At 38.3% G+C, this 25256-nt stretch overlaps 1 long non-coding RNA gene across 1 annotated transcript in view; it reads right to left on the minus strand.

Annotated features, from left to right (window-relative positions):
• Positions 1–432: 432 nt before the first annotated feature.
• LOC127547803 (uncharacterized) overlaps positions 433–25256 on the minus strand; it is a 106636-nt gene continuing 81812 nt past the window's right edge. Inside the window, exons 2-3 of the long non-coding RNA XR_007950269.1 lie at positions 15160–15290; positions 433–1951 (exon numbers count right to left, since the gene is read on the minus strand). This is a non-coding gene — a long non-coding RNA (uncharacterized LOC127547803). The remainder of the gene's footprint in view (positions 1952–15159; positions 15291–25256) is intronic.

A 25256-nucleotide genomic window follows, 5' to 3' on the forward strand; every position in this document is an offset into this window, starting at 1 on the left:
ACCCCATTCCTAAGTTTTTAGAAAATCTATAGAAATAGAGATCATGTTAATACTCTCAAAAGTAAACACATCCTTTCCTTTTCCCCACACTCCTGCTGTAATCCTGTCATTTTAATGGCTTTTAATAATAATAAGATCTGACATTTATGTCACACTTTAAAGTTACCAAGTAAATTTAATAGATTAGCTTATTTGTTCCTTTCAACAGCTCTGTGAGACTGATATTAGTATCCTTCTATTAACCTATAAGGAAAACGAGACTCAGAACTGAGGATCAGGTTGAATGAAATACCCATGGTAACACAACAAGTGTATATTCAAAGTGGGATTTAAACCCTCCTCTTAGCTGATGAGTTCTAGTTGTTTTTTTTTTTTTTTTATGATATCCTACATTAACTTTAATGCAAAATACACTTCAATTTAGGGCTCTCCTTTCCTCTTTTGTGGCACTGCTAGGTGAAATGGTACTGAAAGGGTACTATTTGCAAGGTATTCTACTAGACAATGTAGCTACAATGATAAAAACGAATTAATCCCTGTCCTTAGGGAGCTTATATTCTATTAAGGGAAAACACACATACAAAAATAAGTATGTATTATTTTGCCAAAAATAGAAAATATAGGGATGGGGATAAAGACTAGACCTATGATTTCATTGATCCAGATAATATCCTGAATGCAGCTTATGATCTCAGAGAGCTGCCTAGAAAACTGGATTTAATGGATTGTCTGGAGTTATACCACAGAGCCACTATGTGTCAGAAGTGGGACTGGGACTAGGTTTTCCTAGTTCTGAGTTATACCATTCAAAGTAAATATATACTACTTGGGGTAAAGGTACTAAGAATTAGGATCAGGAAAGAATATGGAAGGTGCTGCTTGGCTTAAATCTTGAACAGAGCTAGTTATTTTAAGAACCAGTAACAAGAAGGCATTCCAGGCATGGGGAAGAGCTTTGGAAATGTAGTTTATAGGGAAACATACACATACATACATATGGGGAAACAAACATATATACTTTTATGTATGGGAAAAAGCAAATCAACCACCTTGGGTGAATACGGGGACCACAAGGGGGAGTAATGTGAAAGAGTTGGGAAAAATGGGTTAGAAGCGAATTGTGAATGAATTAAAATGTCACACAGAGGAATTTGTGTTTCATGAGTATAAGTAGGAATCATTGAAGTTTCTTGAGCAGGAAAGGAGTGACTGGTAAAGAACTGGGCTTTAGATACATCAGTTTCATGGATGACTGATTAGAAAGGAGATGAGAGTGGAAGCAGGGAGATTAAGTATGGGGACATTTCAAAAGTCTAGGCAAAACAGGATGAGAACACAGAAAAAGTGCAGGACAGAAGATTATTGTCTTTTAGAAATAAATCACATTTTTGTTCCTTTAAGAACTACAACTATCCATGTTTCTTTTTTAATTTTATGGGTACAGATTAGGAAGAAAGAATTCTTTAAGAGACAACTTTGAGATCAAAGGTTGAGAAAATTTTATTTTTCATTAGCTATTTAAGACCAGTCCAATGGCCAGCGATGGTATAAGGCATCCATTAGCAATGCCTTTGTTGGCCTGTCTGTGTAATGGTCTCATGGACTCATTCATATCCATCATGGGCAATTTCCATTGCCAGTGACGTTGAGATGGCCTGCCCCAGTTTAGCTTCAGTCAGTGGCAGTAAACTTGCTTCACAGTTGTGCTTTTTGTGAATCAGAAGACTAGAGACAAGCTGTTTTTTTTCAGGAAAACTCAGACAGAATGACTTCCCCTTGTAGTCTGACAGAGTCCCATTGTGCTGATCTTCAGAGTACAACACAAAGTTGAGTACAGATCAATGGTCGGGTTTGTCCTAATTGATAGGAGGAGCTCTCTTGGATACAGTTAAGTTGAGTCTGGCTTTTCTCTGTTTGGGTAAAGTTTGAGGGGATCCTGCTCCCATATGGCCTATAGACCCAAAGATAATTTTTAAAGACAGTGGATATTTTTTTCATAAGTTCTAAAATAAATAAATATCCCTCTCCTAGTGAATGTCTAGTGTCTATTACCAAACATGTGCACCAGGGTCGTTTGGCCCAGAAACACAGGGCTCTTGTGTGCATTCATTTCTGTATATGTAATTCTCAACAGTATAATTGCTATATTTGGTTAATCTTTCATTAATTAAGGTCCAGTCGTGACCACTGACTCATAGCAGCAGTTAGATGGATATGGATCTGCACTGTCCAAGATCTAAGTCCCATCCTGGGAATACAGCAAACTAGAGATTTTCCTGCTGAACACTGGTAGATTCATACTTTTTGGTCAGCATACTAAACAGTCTCCAAGATATCTAAAGACTGAGCACGAAGTCTGTGTTTCTAGCTTTACATGGTGTTTTACTTAACTGACAAGAACAGGGACCTTGTGTTTTTGCCTTTTTTGCATCTCTAGAATTAATAGGGTTTTATTATTGTTGTTGATGGTGGTGATGATGATAATAGTGAAGAATTAATCAACAAACATTTGCTAAGTACTCACTGAGCGCTCTAGGGACTTCTAGATGGTGAAGTGGATAGAATACCAGAACTGGAGTCAAAAAAATTCACCTTTTTGAGTCCAAATCTGACCTTAGACACTAGTTGTGTGACCCTGAATAATTCACTTAACCTTATTTGCTTCCGTTTCCTCATCTGTAAAATGAGCTAGAGAAATGGTAAACTAATTCAGTATCTTTGTCAAGAAAACTCCCAAACAATAGAACAACAAAATACCCCCAGGCCTTATGCTAAACATTAGAATACAAAGACAAAAATAAAACAATCCTGGATCTCAAGGTGAATCTTCTGACCCAACATCCCCTGGATTGTTTTCTAAGTACTAGAAATGGCTTTACCTTAAGCCATTCATATCCTTTCCCCAAGATCTCCACGACTGTAAGGAATGGCTTATGAAGGTGAGATGTTCAGCCAAGAGTTGGTATTTGGTCCATAACAATAGAGATAAAGTTAATTGGCACAAACCTACGGATCCAGCATTGTTAATTTCTCTAAATAAATTATGTAATCTTGAATAACTATTCAATTTTCTATCTCGTTAATTTAGATTATTAACAGTATCCACAAAGGAAGGATCATCTAGGGGGAGGAGCATGAGATTTCCAATCAGAAGGCTTGAATTTGAGATTTACTGTTTGAATTTGAGATACTACCATTGTATAACCACAGAAAAACCATAGAGTCATTGATTTAGAGCTAAACTCACCTCAGACATAATTTAGTTCGTGTTCTTTCATTTTGCCATTTAGGAAATTGGTATCCAGATAAAAGAAAGTCATACAGGCTGAAAGTGGAAAGCCTGAGATTTCAATCTAGGGCTTTGGAAAGACTTAAATGAACTGATGCTGAATGAAGTGAGCAGAACCAAGAGAACACTGTAGATAATAACAGAGAGGTTGTGTGATGATCAACCATGATAGACTTTGCTTTTCTCAGCAACAATTCTAACAGACTAGAAAATGCCATCCACATCCAAATAAAAAACAATGGAGACTGAATACAAATCGAAGCATACTATTTTGACCATTTTGTTTGTTTATTTTTCATTTTGGTTTTGTTTTTCTTTTCCAACATGACTCAAATGGAAATATATTAAAAATGATTGCACATGTATAACTAATATCAGATTGCTTGCTGTCTTGGGGGAGGAGAAGAAAGGAAGGGGGAAAAATTTGGAATTCAAAATCTTACAAAATTGATTGCTGAAAACTGTCTTTACATGTAACTGAAAAAATAAAATACTATTGAGGGGGCAAAAACCTGGGTCTTTTGATTTCAAATCCATTTCTCTTCTTAATTGAGCTATACTGGGCATTCTGGGCTCTCCAGGTTTTATACAAAGCAAGAAATGGGGAGAAAAGCTAAGGAATGGAGTGGGATGAGAGGAAAAAAGTAAAGAGCTGTGAAATATGCATTTTGTGATCTTTGGTAAAGAAGAGGAGGAAGACAGAGATGGTGGAACTTTTTTGAGGAGTTTCCAGGTATCTGCAGTGAGATAGGGTAGCATCTCTAGCTTTTCTTTGAGGATTTCATCCATACTTCTTTTTTTGTTTCTCTACAACAATGGGTGAATCAGGGCATTTAACATCCCTTAAAAACAGGCAGGGAAGATACTGTACCCATAGATCATACTGTGAAATCACAGATGGGAAAACTGAAGGTGAAATAGGTTATAAAAACAGAACCACATAAATCTGAGATATTATTAACGACATGAAAGATCATATTTTTAAGGACCTTAATATTTTCTTATATGTAATTCTTGCATTATATGATATCAGAATTTAGAGCAAAATTATAGAATAGGAGAATTTAGAGCTGCACTTAGAACCCTTAACAGTCATCCAGAGCAAGGCCTTCATTTTCTTTTTTGTTTTTCATTTTTATTGATATATTTTATTTTCATATCATCCACATTTCCTAATATTCCTTTCCTTTGAAAAGTCAAAACACAATCACCCCAAATATAGCACACACCTTGTCATTTCTGCATTTTCTAAGGAGGAAATATCCTTTCACCACATGCTAACAGTTACCAGGAGGGAAATCTCAAGCATGAGCAGGTCAGTAAAAGGTAGGAGAACTGAGCTTTAAAGTTTAGGAGTTTGGGCTAATCCTGCCCTTAGGACTTCACCTGCCCTTCTGGAGAATAAAGGGTCTCTCTTCAAATTCCCTAGGAAAGTCAAAGCCTTTCAGCTGTTAATCAGGTATCTCTCAAAATCCCTCTCCCAATGAGTGATTTGGGCTAATCGGAACTGATAGACTAACATACTCACCTTCATATTTCAACAAGTATGAGAAAGAAAAAAACGTGGCAGGATGCTCTTAGGCCAGGTGGGGAAAAGAGAAGTGTGTGTGTGAGTGTGTGTGTGTGTGTGTGTATGTGGTCTATTTTTGTACAACCGGTTTACTATTCAGATCAGCAGCTTGACACATATCAGAGTCTAAATAAAGTACATTGAAGAAAAACCATTGTGAGTATTTTATCAACACTGTAAATCTATAAATCTGATAATGCAAAGAAAGGGACCTTCCCCCCCAAAAGGATGTTCTAATAATTCTTCATGTTTTAATTTGCAAACTATATATACATACATACACACATATACATGGGTATATATGTATGTGTATGCGTGTATGTGTGTGTGTGTATTTGTATGGAAATGTGGGTAGGGAATTGTGGGGCAATATGATGCATCAGAAAGAATGTGGATCCCCGTTGAAATTCTGGTCCTGCTGATTACTATCTGTGTTGTTGTCATCGTTATTGTTTAATCGTTTCATGATCTCATTTGATTTTTGTTTGTTTGTTTTGCAAAGAAACTGGAGTGTTTTGCCATTTCCTTCTCCGATTCATTTTACAGTTGAGAAAACGGATGCAAACAGGGTTTAGTAACTTACATAGGGTCACTCAGCTAGTAAATATCTGAGACCAAATTTGAATTGGGGTCTTCGGGACTCCAAGCCTGATGTTCTATCCGCTGCACCATCTATTCTGTTTGGGCTAATCGGGTAGCCACTCTGGCTCTGCTTACTCACCTGCATTCAGCACAGTGCCTAGAACATAGGAGATGCTTAATAATTAATACTTATTGTAATTGTAATTGTAATTGATTAATACTTATTGTAAAATGAGGAACTAGGGCCAGTGAATCTCTGAGGAGCCATTGGAGAAGCTCGGTGGAGGGGATTAACAGGATTAACACCCGACCCATCTTCCAGAGAGAAACTTCTAATGCTTCTAGAGGGAAGGCATAGGACTGCCCAGCATGGCGTGCCCTCATCAGAGAAGGTTCTGTGCTCTATGAACAAATCAGAGCTCAAGTAACTCAAAAGAAATGTGAGATGCGCAGATTTACCCAACCCGTGGCAGAGCCTTTCAAGCTCATATTGGTCCGATTAGCTACAGTTGCACAAACTAACTTGATTGTAATATAGTGATGTCATTTTGGTCCTCTTCAAGAATGAAGGACGACAACCAACAACTAGAGGTTAATGCTTTCTGCTGAATAGGAAGTGGACGGCACGATCTAGTTCAAAAGCCTCCATTGGCTTATTTTTGTCTCTAAAATGATATAAACACTCTTGTCACTTAAGCCCTTTGCCATCAGGTACATCCAGTCACTTTTTGTGGGATGTCCCTTCTAATGAAGTTGTAATCTGGGTCCCTACAGGCTCTATGAGCAGACGGCGATCTCTTAAAATCCTGCCAAGGTCTTCAAGTCTGGGTCCAATGACTGATGGCATGTAGTCCATCTGAAGATCAGTCCGCCGAAGGTCAGAGAAATTAATTACCCAGTTTGGTAACTTAGAAGTCAGTGGGTTGAATCTCCTCACTTTACAGATGAGAGAACTGAGGACCAGAAAACTGGGGCCTTTCTAGTGGGAATATACATCTATCTGTCACAGCAACTTTTGAATACCATCTTCTAAGTTATATAAGAGATATTCTTAGCCATATGTCATGGTCATGGATTCCTCTGGTAGTTTGGTTAAGGCCAATGGCCCCTTTCTCAGAACAAGAGTTTTAAATGTATAAAATAAAAAGGAAACAAATTATGTTTAATTATAGTTGTTGAAGGCTTTTTTTTAAACACAAAACCTTAATTCAGAGGAGACCCCTGAAATTTAAGAAACCCTGAAGGAGCATCTGTCTCCTAGGTTGAGATATGGCTTGAAAGATTTGAGCTCTGAAACTCAGTATGAAAGACTCTCCCAGATAATAGAATTTTTTCTAAGGTGGTTGGTAGAAACTAACTTTGTTAGTGGGACTGGGTAGGGGGCTTCTTCTATAATCAGCTAAGGAGCAGTAGGAGTACCTAAATATAAGAAGAGAATGATGCCTTTCAAAGGACACCAGACATATGGCCTCATGCCCAGAATAGAGCTAGGGGCTCTGCTGAACTCAAATCTGCCTTCTTGAGCCACAGCTGGCAGCAAAGATGGGTGGCATCCTGCCAGCCATGCCAGGTGCCTAATATAGCAAACCAGAACAAAAAGCTGGCACTTAGTGCTTAAAACATTTATATGGTGTGGTTCTTGATGCTTTTATAAAAGGCAATAAACTGGGCTTAGCACTACCACCACCCTTGCAATTACTAGTACAGTGATGATGGAACAATAAAAAACATTAACCATGTTAACCCTGAAGTACATATGGTTTCTGGATCTAAAATCAGGAAGAGAAGCATCTAAAGCCTGCCTCAGAGACTGACTATGTTATCCTGGGCAAGTCACACTCTCTCTGTTTTTCATTTTCTTCATCTATAAAATGGGGTGATAATAGCATTTATTTCATAAGATTTTCAAAAGGAAAAAAATGAGATAATGTCATAAAAAATGATATAAAACTCTTAACAAACTTTAAATCCTATATAAAGATTAGCTGTTATTATTATTATTATTATAAAATTTTTGTGAAAAATCAGAACCTAGTGCATATAAGGAAAGTTTGAGGGAAAATCCATGTACTGACCCTTCATGCCATAACTTCTATGTGAATACCTTGTCTTAAAACTTAGGGAATCAAGTAATTGATTATATATTATATTATATTATAGCTCATATATATATGTAAACTTCCCTTGTTAAAATGTAAGCTTCTTAAAGGCAAGAATTGTCTCTATTTTGCATATGTATCCCAATACTTAGCATAATTATTGGCACATGATAAGCGGTTGAAAAATATTTTTTATTCATTCATTTATGACTGTCATATTTTATATGGATTAGGAGAATAGGTAAATAAATCAGTAGCCATAGTATTCTCTTGGCTACTTTTTTGATATTAATAAAGTCTGAGGTTCCTTCCCCCCCCCCCCCCACATAAATTTGGTATTTTTACCTCCCTCAGATACTATGTACAATCTGTTTTCACTGACTTCCTGATAATAAACATTAAGATATAAAACTTAAATGTATGCTTTTTATGTATATATAATTCCTACACACAGATACATATCTTCATGATTGTGATGGAAGAGAGTGAATATAGAGTTTTGGTCAAGGAGAGATTTCACATGGATCATTTGATCCCATCCTCCTGATGTTCCTGTTTTGGGAACAAGCCCCAGAATATCATAGAGCCTCCTGGAAGAAATCTGTGATCGTTCTAAGTGATCTTATCCATTTGCAAAGTAAAGACCAAGCAGGTGAAGAACTACCTAAATAGCAATACACATTTTAATGGACAGCCTACAGAATCGTGATAGATAATACAAATAGATAACAAGGTGGTAAGAATTGGGTTGGATTGAATTTGAGAAATGGCAAAGTTCCTTTACTGTCTCAGGCCCCATCTTTTCATCACTTAACATTCAAATGGTCAAAAATTTTTAAATGAGTATCACATTGAATGAAATGGAAAGACACTGGGAGGATCAGTGACTACAAAGATAAGTAGCAGTAAAAGAAGTCATGAAAAAATTCTATTATAGAATAAAGGCTGACAGGTGAACAGCTGGAGTGCTCCATTGTAATCTTGCAAATTGTAGACCTCTAACACCATAGATTTCTTTCTCCTCCTTTCCCCCTACCCTGGAAAGAAATCATACAAAGGTATAGACAAGAATTACACAGGAGGGGCAGGGATCTGGATCCATTCGTGCATTGAAATGATCATCCAGGCTGGGGATGCTCTTCTTAGAAGAGAGAGGGTTTGAATCGGAGCTTGAAGGATGGTAACTTATGGAGGGTAAAGGATGTCCCTTCAATGTTCTGAAAGGAACAGCTGCTGTGTTCATCCTGAATGCTAGGGTCTATTACAACTGAGCACTGGTTTCAGTGACTGAGAACCCCTGGATCGCGTGGGAGAAACCGGCCCACTTGGGTTCTACTCACAAAAGATCCATGCCCCCCAGCCTGGCCCAACAGCATCAATTTCTAGTCCTGAGTTGTGCCCTCTTGTGGGCAATTCCTGACTCCAAGGAATGGGAGGAGGGCTCAATGGGCTCTCTTTAGCCATTCAAGAAATAGCACTCAAGATGATAGCAATGATGATGCTTTAGGTCAGATCACAGTGACAAAGCACTTGAGATACATTTTATCATTTGATCCTTATTAACAGCCTGGTGGGTTGGGGCGGGGTGGCAGTCTTTTGAGCATATAAACTCTTAGAAGATCTAAGTCATGTGCTTGAACCAGGGACGAATTTATTGGCATCCATGCCTGGTTAAGAAGGGAGCAGTGAGACTTTGTTCAGAATAAAGATTTATTTTTTCCTTTGTTGTATTGTCTAGCAACAGCTGGTTTCCACATTTGCCAGGTCCATGGGTGTATCCTGCATGTTACTAGTTTTCATGAGGCTCATATAAGATAATGTATGTAAAATACTTAAGTCAATTTAAAGTACTATATAAATGTCAGTTATTGTTGTTGTTACACTGTTATACATTTATATACGGACAGAAAATGGACCCTTGATTTCATTGCTATGGGAAATACTTTAGCAAGGGAACTAACTTGACCAATGTTACTTGATCTTTCTCTGCAACTTAGGAAGGTACCTGGATCATTATAAGTTAGATGACTTGCCTGGCATTCTACAGATTTAGACATCCTAAGGAGGACTTGAATCCATGTCCTCTTGAATTTTCTATTCACTATACCACACTGCTTCTCAATCTTCTTCCTTTTCTTTCTTTCCTTCTTTCCTCTCTCCCTTCCTCCCTTCCTTCCTTCCTTCCTTCATTCCTTCCTTCCTTCTTCCTTCCTTCCTCCCTTCCTCCCTCCCTTCCTTTCATCCTTCCTTCCTTCCTTCTTTACTTCCTTCCTTCTTTCCTTTCTTCCTTCCTTCCTTCCTTTTCTCTTTTTCTCTTTCCCTCCTTCCCTTCCTTTCTCTCCCACCCTTCCTCTTCTTTCTTTCTTCCTTTCTTTTACTCTTTCTTTTTTTCTTCCTTTCTGTCTATATATCTAATTACCTACCTATTTATCCATGCATTTATCCATCTATTTAGCTAACTAATTCATTTATGTATCTATCTTTATACACATGTGTATGTTTATTTTTAGATGTGTGCATGCATGTATGTATATAGAGGGATTGGTATATATTATTTATCTATAACACACATAAATAGATAAAATTTTATATTTTATTACATTTTTATCTTAATATTAACATCACTATCATACATTATATTATGTGTTATCGATAATTATACTATATATGATTATATTTATATGTAGAGTTAGATATAATCATATATTCATAGAGATACATATGATAGTCACAACATTAAGACTTACTGATTCATATATATATATCTATCTATCTGACTACCCATGACAAAGTGAAAGAAAGTTCTAATTCTCTTTAATGGCCTGGGGTCACTGCATGTGGTAGACCCAGAGCTAATATAAAAGCAGGATAACAACATACTTCTGGGAATGACTCACCCTTAGGGGCTAATCCAATACCATTTCAACAAATGTCTGGAACAAGTTAAGGCTATCTTTATCAACACTTCTTACTGGAAGACTACTACAGGATGGGCACTGAAGAGTCATTGGGCATCTTAGTCCTCATCTTTGAATCCTAAGGCAGAGTCTTCTCAATTGGGGCAATCAATTGCATATGCCCCAAGTTAAGTATTCTGGAGCTCAGATAATGGGGCTCAAATACCTCTGTATTTTCCTACTGCCAAATAGTTTCTTTCCCTAAACCTTTAAAGTACCCAGACTGATATAGGTAGGTAGTGTAAATATTATCAAAACCATCCTACAGATGAAGAAACAAAACTTGGAGAGCCAAAGAGACTGCAGAATCATAAGCTTGCCATTATCTGAACCAGAATTTGATTCCCAATGTAAAGCTTTTCCCATTATGTCAAGATCACCATTTTGACATGATGCTTTGATGTGCATTTTCACTAGTACACTAAAACATCCATATTACCACCCTCCTTTACTCTTTGTCTCTCTGTCTCTTTCTCTGTCTCTCTCTTCATCCTTCCCTCCTTCCTTCCCTCCCTCCATCTCTCTGTCTCTCTCTTTCTCTCTGTCTCTGTCTCTGTCTCTCTGTCTCTGTCTGTCTGTCTGTCTCTCTCCCTCCCTCCCTCCTCCTTCCTTCCCTCCCTCCCTCCTTCCCTTTCTTTCTCCCTCTTTTTCTCTGTAAGAGCACACTCTGGGGGTTGTCTTAGGGGTAGATTTGTTACGTATTTTATAACTTCTTTTGACATGTGTAGGAAGGTGCTATGTCAGAACACCGAGCAGCCCAATTTACGCAAAATAATTAAAATACAGATGAATGGGGCATAATCAATCTCTGGATGACCCGGGTCGCAGCAGCACCAAATCATCCCCATGACAGCCACCATTTAACATTTCATGGGCAGATCGATCTTCTAGGAGGCCACTGTCCCCTTCCTGCTTTATTTAAATTATGGGACCCATGATAAGTTATTTCAGAGCGCACATGCTCTGAGGGGCCCCTCTGCTTCCATATGCCCCAATCAATTTTAACGATGGCAATTGTCAAATGTGGCAGCCGCATCCTTAAGAAACAAGGGGGACACTAATATCCCATCTGGAGGCAGGATCCATTTCTGACAGAAAAGATAGAGCCTTTGTCACCTTTAAAAAAAATACCAAAAGTGTTCTGGCAAGCTGGGGATATACTCACTGTGTTTCATTGCAAGACAGGGTAACCTTGAGGCAAAGGAACTAGCTACCTTGGCAGGGAATAATATACTCCCAGAATATTATTTTCTGAACAGAGAGATCATAAATCATAGCTCCAACTGCCATAGCATTTTAAAGCTTACCATGTGTTTTTCTGGTGAGAACCTTATGAAGCAGGGAATGCAAATATTATCCCCATTTTACAGATGAGGAAACTGAGGCTCAGTCATGCAAAGCCACTTACCTAACGAATAAATGTGAGAATCAGTATTTGATCTCAAGTCTTCAGACTTTGTACTACCTGACTACTTTGATAGGGTCCAGATTTTTTGGTTGTTGTTATTTATAGCAATTTTTATTGCTATATCGAGTCTGGATGTTGTTACTATAATGGCAGAGAAGAAATATCAGATTGAGGATGAGGAATGTAAGGGTACAGAAGTCAGGAACGGGGGGGGTGTTCTAGATTTAGAAACTGAGGGTCTGGTTTGGAATTAACCTCTGTGTGAGATTGGGAAATACTTAATCTCTTTGAGTCTGAGTTGAGTTTCCTTCTCTGTAAAATGAGTGCATTGCATTAGACTCTAGATTATCTCCAAGCTAAATCTTTGATCTTATGATCTCATAGGCTGAATTGCGTTGGATAATTGACTTCACTTCTCAAACCTCTGTGTCATTATCTTTAAGAGAGGGAATGGAATCAAGTTCAGTCTTCCAGGTGTAACATTCTAGCAGCATGATTGCCCAACATAGAGGCGTAATGATTTTTATTTATGGCCTGGACCTAGGATTTCCTTGGAATTAATAACTCTACTAATGAAGACCAGCAGTCTGTCATCAGCATTATATTAGAAAAGTGTTTGGGGTAACTGAGACATTCATTGACTTTCCTAGGGTCACATAGTCAGTACATATCAAAGATAGGACTTCAATCTGGGTCTTCCTGAATCTGAGATTTCACCTTTCTATATGTGCAAATTTCTAAAGGCCAAATTGCGGGGGAGAAAACATCATGTCCATATTTTTGTCTTGCTTGGAATTTGTTTACTTTAGAAAAGGGGAAGTTTCTTTTCAAAATTGGTTTCTAAAGTTTGGTCCCCTGAATGGGGATGCCATGACCCCAAAGAGAAAGTGAGAGGACTATAATGGAAGTTTGATCAACCAATGGATCCACCAAATGGATTGGCCAAAGTCAATAATAAGGCTTATATCCAACATAATTTTGCCTGCCCTTTATTCAGTATAGCCCAACATTCCTCTATTCTCTTTTCGTGCCATTGGGAAAATTATTTACATCTCTACGGTCTGTGTGGGGCATTGTGTGTCCCATAACACTTATATTCAATCCAGAATCATGGGCAATCTGTATTTTAGCTTTTGTTGTATCATGGTTCTCCCTAAGCCTACTCTAAGCCCACTCCTCCTTCTGAACATTCCTATTTCTGTTAAGGACACAGCCATTCTTCCCTATGACCTAAGTTTACAATATTGGTATCATCCTCAACTCTCCACTTTCAAAAACCCCATATGTACTTCCAATCACACTATTTTGTTATCTTCATCTCCAAGTCTAGAATCTATCTCCTTCTCTCCACTCACACAGAACCATCCCTGGTTTGAGTTCCCATCCTGTCTCACCTAGGCCCAATCATTAATCTCCTGGAGCTTCCCCCTGCTTCAATCCATCTGCCAGAATGATTTTCTTAAAGTGCAGGTCTGACCATGTCACTTTTCTTGATGAAATAGACACATTTCTGTTGGACATTTAAAGCCGTTTACACTCTGGTACCATTATCCCTTTCCATATATATATAATCTATATCTGTACTATAATCTATAGCCTGGCCAAGCAAACTTTTTGCTGCTTCTAGAATTCATACAAGAACCCAAGAAAGTTATTCATTCAATAAGCAGAAATACACACAGAGGAAAGGATTTACACTGAAAATTTTTGATTGACTATAATCAATGGCACTTGATTTTTGCTTATTTTTTCATTGTGTACCATGAAGGTTTACATACAGAGAAATGTGATACCTCCCTAGATACTGTGATGTCAGCTGATATCATGACCTATTCTTTGTTGAATTTGGTATCTTTCATTTTTAAAGTATCTAAAAAATGGCTAACTTCGTTGATAAAATTAGTGTAATTAATTCTGAAAAAAATGGTATTTAAAAATCTCATGCTGCAATATATAGAACAGATTATATTTCAAAATAATGAAACATACTCAACCATATTACTCTCAGCAATAGAAAAAAGTTTCTTTGTATTATTTGTAAATACAACTTTAAAAAACATTGCTCATCTTTTTCTCATTCTTTTAAACTTTCTATTCTGTGTATATTTTATAATGTTTATATTAGTAAAACAGTATACATATATAGAATTATATATATATAAATTTATAAATAAATCAATATAATATTATTATATATATATAACAAATGAATAACTTACTTGGGTTCTTGTATGAATTCTAGAAGCAGCAAGGGGGGTCTCTGAGTTCAAAAATGATTTATTTTTGGAGATTACTAGACCATTCATAAAGATTTAACATCATCCCATTTGCTTAGAAGGAAATAGAAGTTTTGTTGATATGTATCATCTTAAGAGTTTTTTTCTAGAGACTTGGATCTTATTTCTCTAAACTACAAACACCCTGGAAGAACAATTCAGTAGCATCTTGGCTCCTTGCTCTATTGCTTTTATAAGGGCCCTCAGAAGAGGCATTCCCTTCATTCAGGAGGAAGAAGTCCTGATTGCTGAAGCATAAAGTCACCTCATAGACTGAAATATACTTTCAATATAACTCTCTAGGAATAGAAGCTCATTTACAGAATCTCAGAAGTTTAAAGTTGGGAGAAACGTCAGAAACCAATCAAAATAATCCATTTCTTTAAAAAAAAAAGTCCTATTACAACCAGGTTCTGTTCAAAGACTTCCAATAAAAAGCATCCCACTATCTTTCAAGGCAGCACATCCCATCTTTGGACAGTTCTAATTGGTAGGAAGTCTTTGCCAACAGATAGTTTCTTTTCAATTTTTATCCATTACTCCTGGTTCTAAATTCTAAGATCAAAACAATGAGTTGAATCCCTCCTCTAAGAATTATACCTAGAATGAAAACTTTGAAATACTTGAACCAAATTGCAACAAATATTCTCTAATTCCATTTCTCAAGTAATCAGAACAAAGAGCTAATCAGCATGTCGGCCACCTTGGTCTTGACAACAACCCCTGATGTGCTCCTGGATTTTCCCCATTCTTGCTCCCTTCCACATACATGGGTCACAGTGCTCAAGGGACCCTTTCCAAGCCTGAGGTCCTCACTCATACAGATCACTATAGCTCAAAGCAGAAGGTATCATGATACAACAGTAAATCAAAGACCAACAAGCAATTGCTCAGTAAAGGACCATCATGAACATCCTGTAACAGTGGGAGGCTACCCAAAAATGCTCCTTCCCAAGAAAAAGACAACCCAGTGCTTACTTTTGTAGTCAATAGCTGCTGGCCCGTGCTGATGCACAAAGCAAAAGGCCAGGTTCCAATCTGAGCCCATTCTCACATGTACACCATCCCTTCCACCTTGGCTCAGAGCACAGGAGCCGTGTTTTATCAACCTAAAACAGAAAGACAAAAATTTATTCAGGTTTGCTGGCCATATTCATGAGACATTCATGAGCTGTCTGAAGCATCCTGAGCTAGTGGTATAGTAGAAAATAATTCAGAGTCAAAGGACCTGGGTTCAAATCTTGATACCATAGTTGATTGACTATGTGACCTTAGATAAGTCACTTATTGGAAGCGCTCTCTCTCTCTCTCTCTCTCTCTCTCTCTCTCTCTCTCTCTCTCTCTCTCTCTCTCTCTCCCTCTCTCTCTCTCTCTCTCACCTCAGCATGACCTGTCCAGTCCAGTCTCATCTCATTTGTTCACCTATTTCCCACCCCTTCATTTAAATCTTCATGTCGATTTAGATTACATTAGAATAAAAAATTTTAAGTGCCTACCTTAGGCTCACAAAATTAACAGTTTTTAGAATACTATGTCCTCTGGGAATAGTTATTCATGCTTGCTCAATCAAACATTTATTGAGCACCTGCTGTGTTCCGAGTATACTGGAAAAGGACATAACAAACTATTCCAGTATTTTTGGCAAGGAAATCCCATGGACAGTATTGATGTACTGTGGTTCACGCAGTCACAAAGAGTCAGACACATTAAGTGATTGAACAACACAAGGTGCACTGTGCTAGGCCCCAGGGATACAAAAAGGGGCAAAAGGAAGTCCTTGTCTTCAAGGAGCTTACAGTCTGAAGAGAAAAACAATAATTAAAAAGAAATATATACAAACTATATATAGGATATATAGGAAGCAAGTAACAAAGGGAAGGCATTGGAATTGAAAATTCTCTGCTTAGAAAGTTCAAAAACTCTATCCACTACACCATCTAGTTATTCCTAGATTTTTCTTTAAAATAGTCATTTGGAACCTGGAGACACACATACAGAGTGACAGAAATAGAGATAGACAGAAATAAAGAGGAGAGATGGAGAGAGGAGGGAAAGGAGAGAAAGGGAAGGGAGAGAAAGGTAAGGGAGGGAGAGGAGGGAAGGAGAATATGTTTCCTATTTATAGGAAGATATTCTTTTTTAAAAGTTTTTTATTTTCAAAACATGCATGGATAATTTGACGACATTGACTCTTGCATAGACTTGTTTCAGATTTTTTCTTCCTTTCCCCCATCTCCTTCCCAAATGGCAAGCAATTCAATATATGTTATATATGTTAAAATATATGTTAAATCCTATATGTATAAGCATATTTATATAATTCTCTTGCTGCCCAAGAGAAATCAGATCAAGGAAAGAAAGTAAATGAGTAAGAAAATAAAATACAAGTGAACAACAACAGAAAAAATGAGAATGTTTTGTGATCCCCACTCAGTTCCCACAGGCCTCTCTCTGAATGTAGATGACTCTTTTCATCACTGAACAAGTGGAACTGGTCTGAATCATCTCATTGTTGAGAAGAGCCACGTCCATCAGAATTGATTATCATATAGTATTGTTGCTGAAGTATATAATGATCTTCTGGTTCTGCTCATTTCACGCAGCATCAATTTATGTAAGTCTCCCTAGGCCTTTCTGAAATCATCCTGCTGATCGTTTCTTATAGAACAATAATGTTCCATAACATTCATATACCATAACCTATTCAGCCATTCTCCAACTGATGGGCATCCATTCAGTTTCCTGTTCCTTGCCACTACAAAAAAAAAAAAAAAGCTGCCACAAACATTTTGGCACTTGTGAGTACTTTCCCTCCTTTAAGATCTCTTTGGGATACAGGCCCAGTAGAGACACTGCTGGATCAAAGGCTGTGCACAGTTTGATAACTTTTTGAACACAGTTATAGGAAGATATTCTTAAATGATACTGGAATGTGCCAATAGCTCACATTATTATATGTAATGCTTTATCACTTGTCTTCCTCATTAGACTGTGAACTCCTAGAGCCGGGGACTGTTTCTTGCCTCTTTTTGTAACCCTAGGACTTAACATAGTGTGTGGCACATAGGAAATGCTTAAAAATACTTTCCTCATGATGATATTGTAAAATAGGAGGTACAAATATTCAATCAACAGGCATTCAGTGCTTGCTATGTGCTGGGCACTGTGCTAAGAGACAGGGATACAAAATTCAGAAGATACTTCTTTGCCTTCAAGAGCTTATAATCTGAGGGAAAATTGTATACATGTAAGTGAAGATACTATATATATATATATATATAATTTAGCAAATACAAAACATGAGAGTAAATACAAGGTGCTTTATAGTGGATAGGAGTAGGGGGCTTCCAGATGGTGGGGAGATGGATGGAAGGAGATGAAAAAAGGCCTCTTGGACTGAGCTGAGTCTTTGAAGGAAGTAAGGGATAGTATTATCTTCCAGGGAGATGAAATGATTTCACAGTCTGATGCAGGATGGTCCTTCTTTTATTTACAGAATTAAAAAATTTGCGAGAAATGGAATACAGTGAGGTATACAGTGAGATAGAAAGATCTGAATTCAGGTCCCCTCTGATATATCCTGGTAGGATGACTCTGAGTAAGTTATTTAATTAACCCATCTATGTTAACCTGAGTGCTAGGTGATTCTCTAAGCCTACTCAGTGCAGAGAAATTGCCAACCTGCGTTGGTGAGGGGAATTTCTTCCTGAGTCCCTTTACCAATAAAATCACAGGTTGGGTCCAATTTAGATCTAGAAAGGACCTCAGAGCTCACATGCCCAACATGTACACATGCTTAAGTGAGAGAGATAGAGACATGGAAGCACAGAGTCAGATTGAAAGAGATAGAGATAATAATAATAATAATGATATATTGTATATATAATATATTACATACTATATAAATGTTATAACTATTAATTAATAAATAGAATAAAATTCATAGAATTTTAAAATTTCCAAGCACTTAACAAATATCCTCTCATTTTATTCTTCCATTCTAAAGATGAGAAAACTGAGGCAAAGTTGGGAAGCCCAGGGTCTCATAGCTAATAAGAATCTGAGAAAGGATTTGACCTCAGGCCTTCCCGACCAAGTCCAGGCCCTTATCCAGTCTGTCACACTGTTCCCAGTCTTTCCTCCTCACTCAATAGTTCAATGGTTCAGAAAGGCATAGGAATTGGCTCAGGCACACAGCAAATATAAACTCGAGAAACGCCCATTGCTTTCTGGGACACCTAAACCCGTGACTGATGGGCTCACTAAAGCAGAGACTTAACTTTCTCTTTCTAGAGGTAATAATCCAGATAAAGAAAAGAACTCCGAGGGGAGAGCACAGACTATTTTCCTTCCCGACTTGGCGGCCCGTGCGGGCAGTCGGAATTTGGGCTCAGACTGAAAAACATCAGGCCATGATAAGTGGCTCTTTTTCATTTGCTGCCGGCAGATGGAATAACCTGCTGTGTCTGGGGCCGCTCAAGCGTTCCCGGAGTGTGCCGCGGGAGGGAGGGGGAGCGCGCGTGATAGAGACGGCCTGCCCTGGGCGTAAGCGGGACATGCCGGAGACACCGGCCGCTCTCGGGCCCGTCTCCCTCCCCACGCGTCAGATGGTAATCTAAACTGGCCATGGCTACAGACATCATTAAACCTTCAGCGCCGCGGGGTGGGGTGGGGTAGGGGTGGGGGTGGCGGTCGGCAGTGACGGACTGCACATGGGACTGGTCGGGGGAGCCTTATGAATCCTCCAGCTCCACCGAGCGTTCGTTCTCGGCTGTAAAGAGACAACGAGAGAGCACTGACCTGGGAGGAGGGAGAGCGGGGTTTAAGCCCTCGCTCCTCATTCTGAGCACGGGCAAGCAATTTCATTTATCCTTGCCTCAGTTTCCCTCATTTCATTGGATCAAAGAGTTAGAGTTGGAAAGAATATTGGAAGCCTAAGTCCAACATCTGGGGAAACCAAGGCATTTGCCCAGGGTCCCACGGCTAGTAATTATATATAATGAAGCCTGATGCTCCTGGCTCGAGGTCCAACGCTCCATTTTCCATTCCAATCTGCCTTAACCACTGAATGGAGGTGATCTCATGAACTGCTGAGGACCTTAGCTTAAAAAGACCAAGGTCTCCCTTTCCCTGCAGGGCCATCTCCAGTCGTCTTGATTCATATGTTGTCACTGGACCCAGGTGGCTCTGGAGGAGAAAGGGAGGCAGGTGACCTTGCCCAGCCTTCCCTCACTTAAAGCCAATTCACGTGCATGTCAGGGCTTCTCCTCCCTGATGTCATGGTTCTCTTAGAGAAGGAAGGACAAACAGAGATGAACAATTCTGAATACAATGTCTTATTATTTAAATGGAAATATATTACATATTTTGAATCCCTACTTATGTTCTGCTGGGAGGGGGGAGGGAAAAAAGGGAGAGAGAGAGAGACAGAGAGAGAACAACAAAAATAATGTAATAGAAATATAGATGTAGTTATAATGTATATTATAATATATAAATATATTCCATGTAAATATGGAATATAAAATTCATCATTCCTACCTACTTCACAAAGTTGTTCTAAGATAACAAAAATTTCCTGATGCTTTTTACTTTGTAATCTGCTTTTCTTCAACAAGTCTTTATTTTAATTGTTATTGATACATTTTGTTTTGACATTGCCTTCATAAGGAAATATATTCCTTCATGCCCACTAGTTAGTGAGTCACTCCTTGTAACAACAAAAAGAGAAATATAAGTAGAGTGAGGTGGGGAAGCACGAAAACTACTCAATATATCAATTACTTCTGGTAGTGTATCCAATATTCTGTATTGGATTATCCCCACCCGGGGAAAAAATAGAGAAGCTTTTTCTTATATTTTTTCAGGGACAGGAATTTATTAACCACCTACTATATATAACAAAGTGCATCAATCAATAAGAATACAAAGATAAAATGAAAATCCTTGTCTTCAGGAAGCTTTTCTTCTGCCAGGAAAATAAACATGTAAATATATATATGTAATTATCTAAAGAGGAAATATTGTTTTCCCCACTATAGATGAGAAAACCAAAACCATGCAGGAAAAGGTAAAAACAATAATTATGTTATACTAATGAGGTGTGAGAGCAAGAACTGACATAGAGGAATTAGATGGAGGAGGAGAGCTGGTAGTTCTGGAATCCTACTCACGTTGGAAATGAGTCAAAAAAGGAACAATACATACATACATGCACACATGTATATTTGTATAGACGTGTATAGCACCATCCAAAATCTATAAAGAAATAAGAGAGAGAGGGAAGAGGAGTTTGTCCCACTCCTCACTGGTAGGTTTGAGTTTTCCTTCTGTAAAATGAAGGGTTTGGTTTATTAGCATTATTAATCCATAAGCATTCACTAAAAGCCTATTAAATGTGGTGCCACTAAGATAAAAATCCTCCTTTTTTTATCCTCAAGATGCTGCTATCCTATCTCCATAATCTATATAAAGAGTTGCCTCTAAACCTGCTTTTATTATGATTCTGGGGTCACAGTGACAAAAATCCTACAGTCTTTACCCTAAAGATGTTAACATTCTATCTTGAGCAATAACTTGTACTTATCTAAGAATACAATCAATCAATAAACATTAATATCATTCATTGTGCTAAGTTCTGGGGATACAAAAAGGGATAAAACACAGTTCTGGTCCTCAAAGAATTTACAATTTAATGGAAATATCCAGAATAAATATAAGGTAGGTTGGGAATCACAATTGTGGGAATTAGGAAAGGCTTTTTGTGAAATGTAATTGGACAAAGTGGTCTCTACAATTTCTTCATGATGTAAATATTATGATTCCTAAGACACACATGGGCAAGTAAAAGGGCTCTTTTCTGACAGTTGGCATTATTATGACCTTTGTTGAGCGTTTCAGGGAAAAGCCTGGATTTCTATGATCTCTGAGGACAAGGAAAAGCCATGATAATGGCATAACCCTAGCTGAAAAACTCAATTCCCAAGCTGTGAGCTTGGGCATTCCAAGTTCCTGATCACCAGTTTTTGTTTTTGAAGGGTTTTTTGGGTGAGCCAACTGGGGTTGAATGACTTTTCTGGGGTCACACAGCTAGGAAATATTAAGTATCTTAGACCAGATTTGAACTCCTAACTCCAGGGCAAGTACTGAGCCAGTAGCTGTCCCTGAGGTCAGTCTAGAATGGTTCTATCCCTGTGGGTACTAGCTGGTTCTAGCACCTGAAGGTATTATTGAGGTAGATATCCTTACATTTATATCTGTTAGAGACATGACTTTTCCCATCCTTTTTTTTTTTTTTTTTTTTTTTTTTTTTTTTTTTTACTATACCATTTACTACATCATTAGGAGAAATCTTTCCTAAATCATTTAGCAAAAGCACCCTTGGCAAGGGGTCCTGTAGACTGGGTACTCAAAATAGAAACAGAAGAAAAGGATTTTTAAATTAGGAAAAACAAATGAGCAAAATCCTTTAAACAGACACTCTCAGATATTTCTCCAGTACTGGGTGACTGCCAAGTGACTAGGACACAGTGCTAAAGTGGTCGTATTACTCTGGAGAAAGATTCCTAACAACTCTCAGCCAAATCAAGAAATAGGCACCAGAAGTCCAATATATTAAAACACCTGCCTCCAATCTTTCCTTAGACAATTCCCTCCAGGCACCTCCTTTTAGTTTCCCCAGGATCAACCAACTAGTAAGTGTCTGAGGTAAAATTGGAACTCAGCTCTTCCTGCTTCCAAATCTAAGACTCAGTCCATTTTGTTAATTAATCCAGGGCATTTCTAGGAGTTCAGATGAGAGGTGAGGAAGGTCCATGTGAACAAAGAGAAGGGGACAGACAGGAGAGGTGTCTTGGAGGTATATGTTTTAGGATGTGGATACTAGCTGAATTTATCAGGTAAGGAGAGGGAACTTGGTAACAGATGTCATTCATTGAAATTAGATCTACTGACAGAATCTCCAAAGGGAAATGCCCTGAAGATAGAGATACAGGGTAGAAGTTCAAGAAAAAGGTGAGGGCAGCAGAAATAAACTTGAGAGTGATCTACTTAAAGATGAGAACTGAACACTTAGTGAGAGCCATTCAAGATCACCAAGAGAAGTGTAGGGAAAGATAGAAGAGAAGTAGAACAAAGCTCCAGGGAATACCTCTGCACAGGGGACAGAAGATGACTGCTGATGAAGGACACATGGTAAGAATGGATAGTGGGAGAAACTGGAAAGAGCTGTACCATCCTGGAGGAGGCTATATTGTAATGAATTGTATATTGTATTGAAAAGTCATGTTTTAGGACTTCAGAAGCTGCAGGGAGCCCAAGAGGAAAGAAGACCCAAACATTTACAGTTAAAAAACCATTTGTAAAGAATAATTTAGACAGGCAGATAAGATGAGGAGCCAGCTTGTATAGGGATGAAAAGGGAATGGTTGTTGAAAAAAATAGAGGTTTCTTGGAGTTTGACACTGAATGGGAGGAAGAGATATAAAACTATGGCTTAGGAAGTGACAGGATCAGCTGCAAATTTTTTAAATCGGGGCTCTATTTTTTAAAAAAATCCCTATAGTGTCTCTTGGTGGTGGTGTACAGCTGGGTGTCTTGGAGCTCTTGAGCTACCCAAGAATTGAAAATGACAATCACCCAGAAGGCAATGGAGAGGCTATGATAAGAATAATATATTTCTAATAGGGACTGTTAACCAGAACTAACAAGGCCTACTTAAGAGAATCAAATTAAAGAGTGTCATCAAAGAAAAACAAATAAAAAGAAGATGGGTTAGTATTTGGACAAAGGGTGCTAGAACCCATGGATAGCCTGCGGGTTTCAATGGTATCCTTACAGTATTCAAAGAAAGCAAGTTTTTAATATGTTGAATTTCTGCAAGGGAATAAGCAAGAGTTCCCATAGGATGGTCATGGATGGTCAATGATTTGCATTTAGGAAGAAGTATACACATCCATGAGATCCTAAATTAGTTCTGAATATTGGTATATATTCTCAGAACAAAGCAGAACACAGTCCTGGCAGAAGTGAGTTGTTTAATAAATGTTGAATTAAATTAAGTTGAATTGAAGGGAAGGTAACTTTTTACTTCCCCAAAGTGGAGGGATCACTGAAAATCCATAGAAGTCCATAACTCTTCTGAGAGGATATGAACCCTATTTGTAAGCTATGTCTCCATGTGTCCCTCCATTAAGTTACATTTTCATATATCTCTCTGATTATGGGGCCCCACCAATATGAAATCCATTCATACAGCCCTGAATATATGTAAATTGAGACCAAAACCTAGAACAAATTCTGTATGTATATGGAAGGAGGAGTGGATTTTATGATGGGAAAGAAGAATGATGTGAAGAGAGAATCCTCCATGACTCTTTCTTCCCTGGAAATTACCATGGGTTGCTGAGAATTAAGTCTCCCCTGTTTGTTGCTGTCTCAGTTAGACTAAATCTGCTTTCATAATTAGGACTTTCAACTTGTGCACCACCAAGATCAAAACTAATTTTTCCCCAAAATAAACTCTATGAAACACATATGATGGCTTAGCCAATGGGATAGAGGTAGGAATAGAAGAAGGGATTGGGGAAAGAGAGTGTGTAATATTATAGAGATCTCTCGCTAATAAGACAGCCATGAAAAGCTGAGATAAAAAGGAGAAAAGTTGATATGAAAAGACCAACAGTTTAGATATGATGAATGAGCATCTGACAAATATTTGAAAAATAAATGGCCAACAAGGTGACATCTTACTGGAATTACTCACTGACTGAAATAAAAGATGAGACCAATGATGATGGTGATGAGAGTGATTATGATAACTACTATTTATAGAGCTTTTCAAATAGTGTTTTGTTTTTTTTCTCACCACACCCCTGAGAAGTGGGTCCTATTATTAATTTTCTTTTCATTTTACAAATGAGGAAACTGAGATAGAATATATTTCTTGAAGACAGAGACTGAGCCACTTTGTTTTTAAACTTCAGAGCCCTAGAACCTTGCATGTGATAGAACTTTAATAATAAATGTAGAATTTCAATCTGTACAGTATTTCTGAAAGCTCCCCTCCGCACCCAGCACTGTACTTGGCAGGAAAGTTAATGCAAAGAAAGGAGAGAGTTTCTGCCCTTGCATCATTTACGGTCCAATTGCTTGGAGTAAATACCAGTGTCTTGGCAATGAACAACAGTCCAAGTTCCTTTCTGTTTAAGTAGTTATCTCTTTATGGTATTTCTAGTGTCTGCTTTCCTGGACACAATGAAACAGAAATGAGGAGGAGAGGGAGGAGGAAGGGGAGTGGGGCTGGAAGCCTAGTGCCTGCCCATCAGATTCACATTCCACAATCCACATTCACATTCTTGCTAATCAGCAGGAGGGGATCCTGTTCCAGGAAGCTTCTCCCACAGAACAGTTTATTCTGAAGCCAGGAAGCTGAAAGGAAGTCTCCTTCTTCTTAAAGCACCTGCCACCCTCCTCCCTTACAAATACTGGCTGGGACTCCTGTCTTTTCTAGGGAGCAGGGGAGAAGCTGCTGAGAGGGAGATGGCCTCTGGCCCAGCTTCAGTGAGGAGTCAGTCACCAGTGACCATCCTATCCCCTTTCCCACTCTCATTCACCCTTGGCTTCAGGATTCAAATACTTGTATCTACTCTTCCCATCTTCTCTGAAGTTCCCCCCACCCAAAGGACTCAAAACAAGGCTAAGAGACCAAGGGACTAAAAGAACAAGAAGCAATGGCTTATGATTACACAGAGGCAGATATGAACCTGAATTAGCCCCCTTTCCCCCTAAGGTACTCTTGGAGTACCTTTTTTCTTTTAAAACTCAGGACAACTTTCTGTATGAAGCCTTTCCCGAGCCCTCAAGCAGAGAGTGACCTCTCCTATATGCCTATGTATTGTTTCTATTTATTTTGTATGTATTGATTTCAATATTCTGACTACCCCATCGGAGTATAAGCTTCTGGGGAATAAGGACTACTTTTGTATTCCACAGTGTCAGGCACATAGTAAATGAGTATTATTATTATTTTTTGATTGATTGATTGATTGGAAAAAGTCCAACTAAAAATACGGTGT

This window comes from Antechinus flavipes, chromosome 2, assembly GCF_016432865.1.
Source record: "Antechinus flavipes isolate AdamAnt ecotype Samford, QLD, Australia chromosome 2, AdamAnt_v2, whole genome shotgun sequence".
NCBI classification, from domain to species: Eukaryota; Metazoa; Chordata; class Mammalia; order Dasyuromorphia; family Dasyuridae; genus Antechinus; species Antechinus flavipes.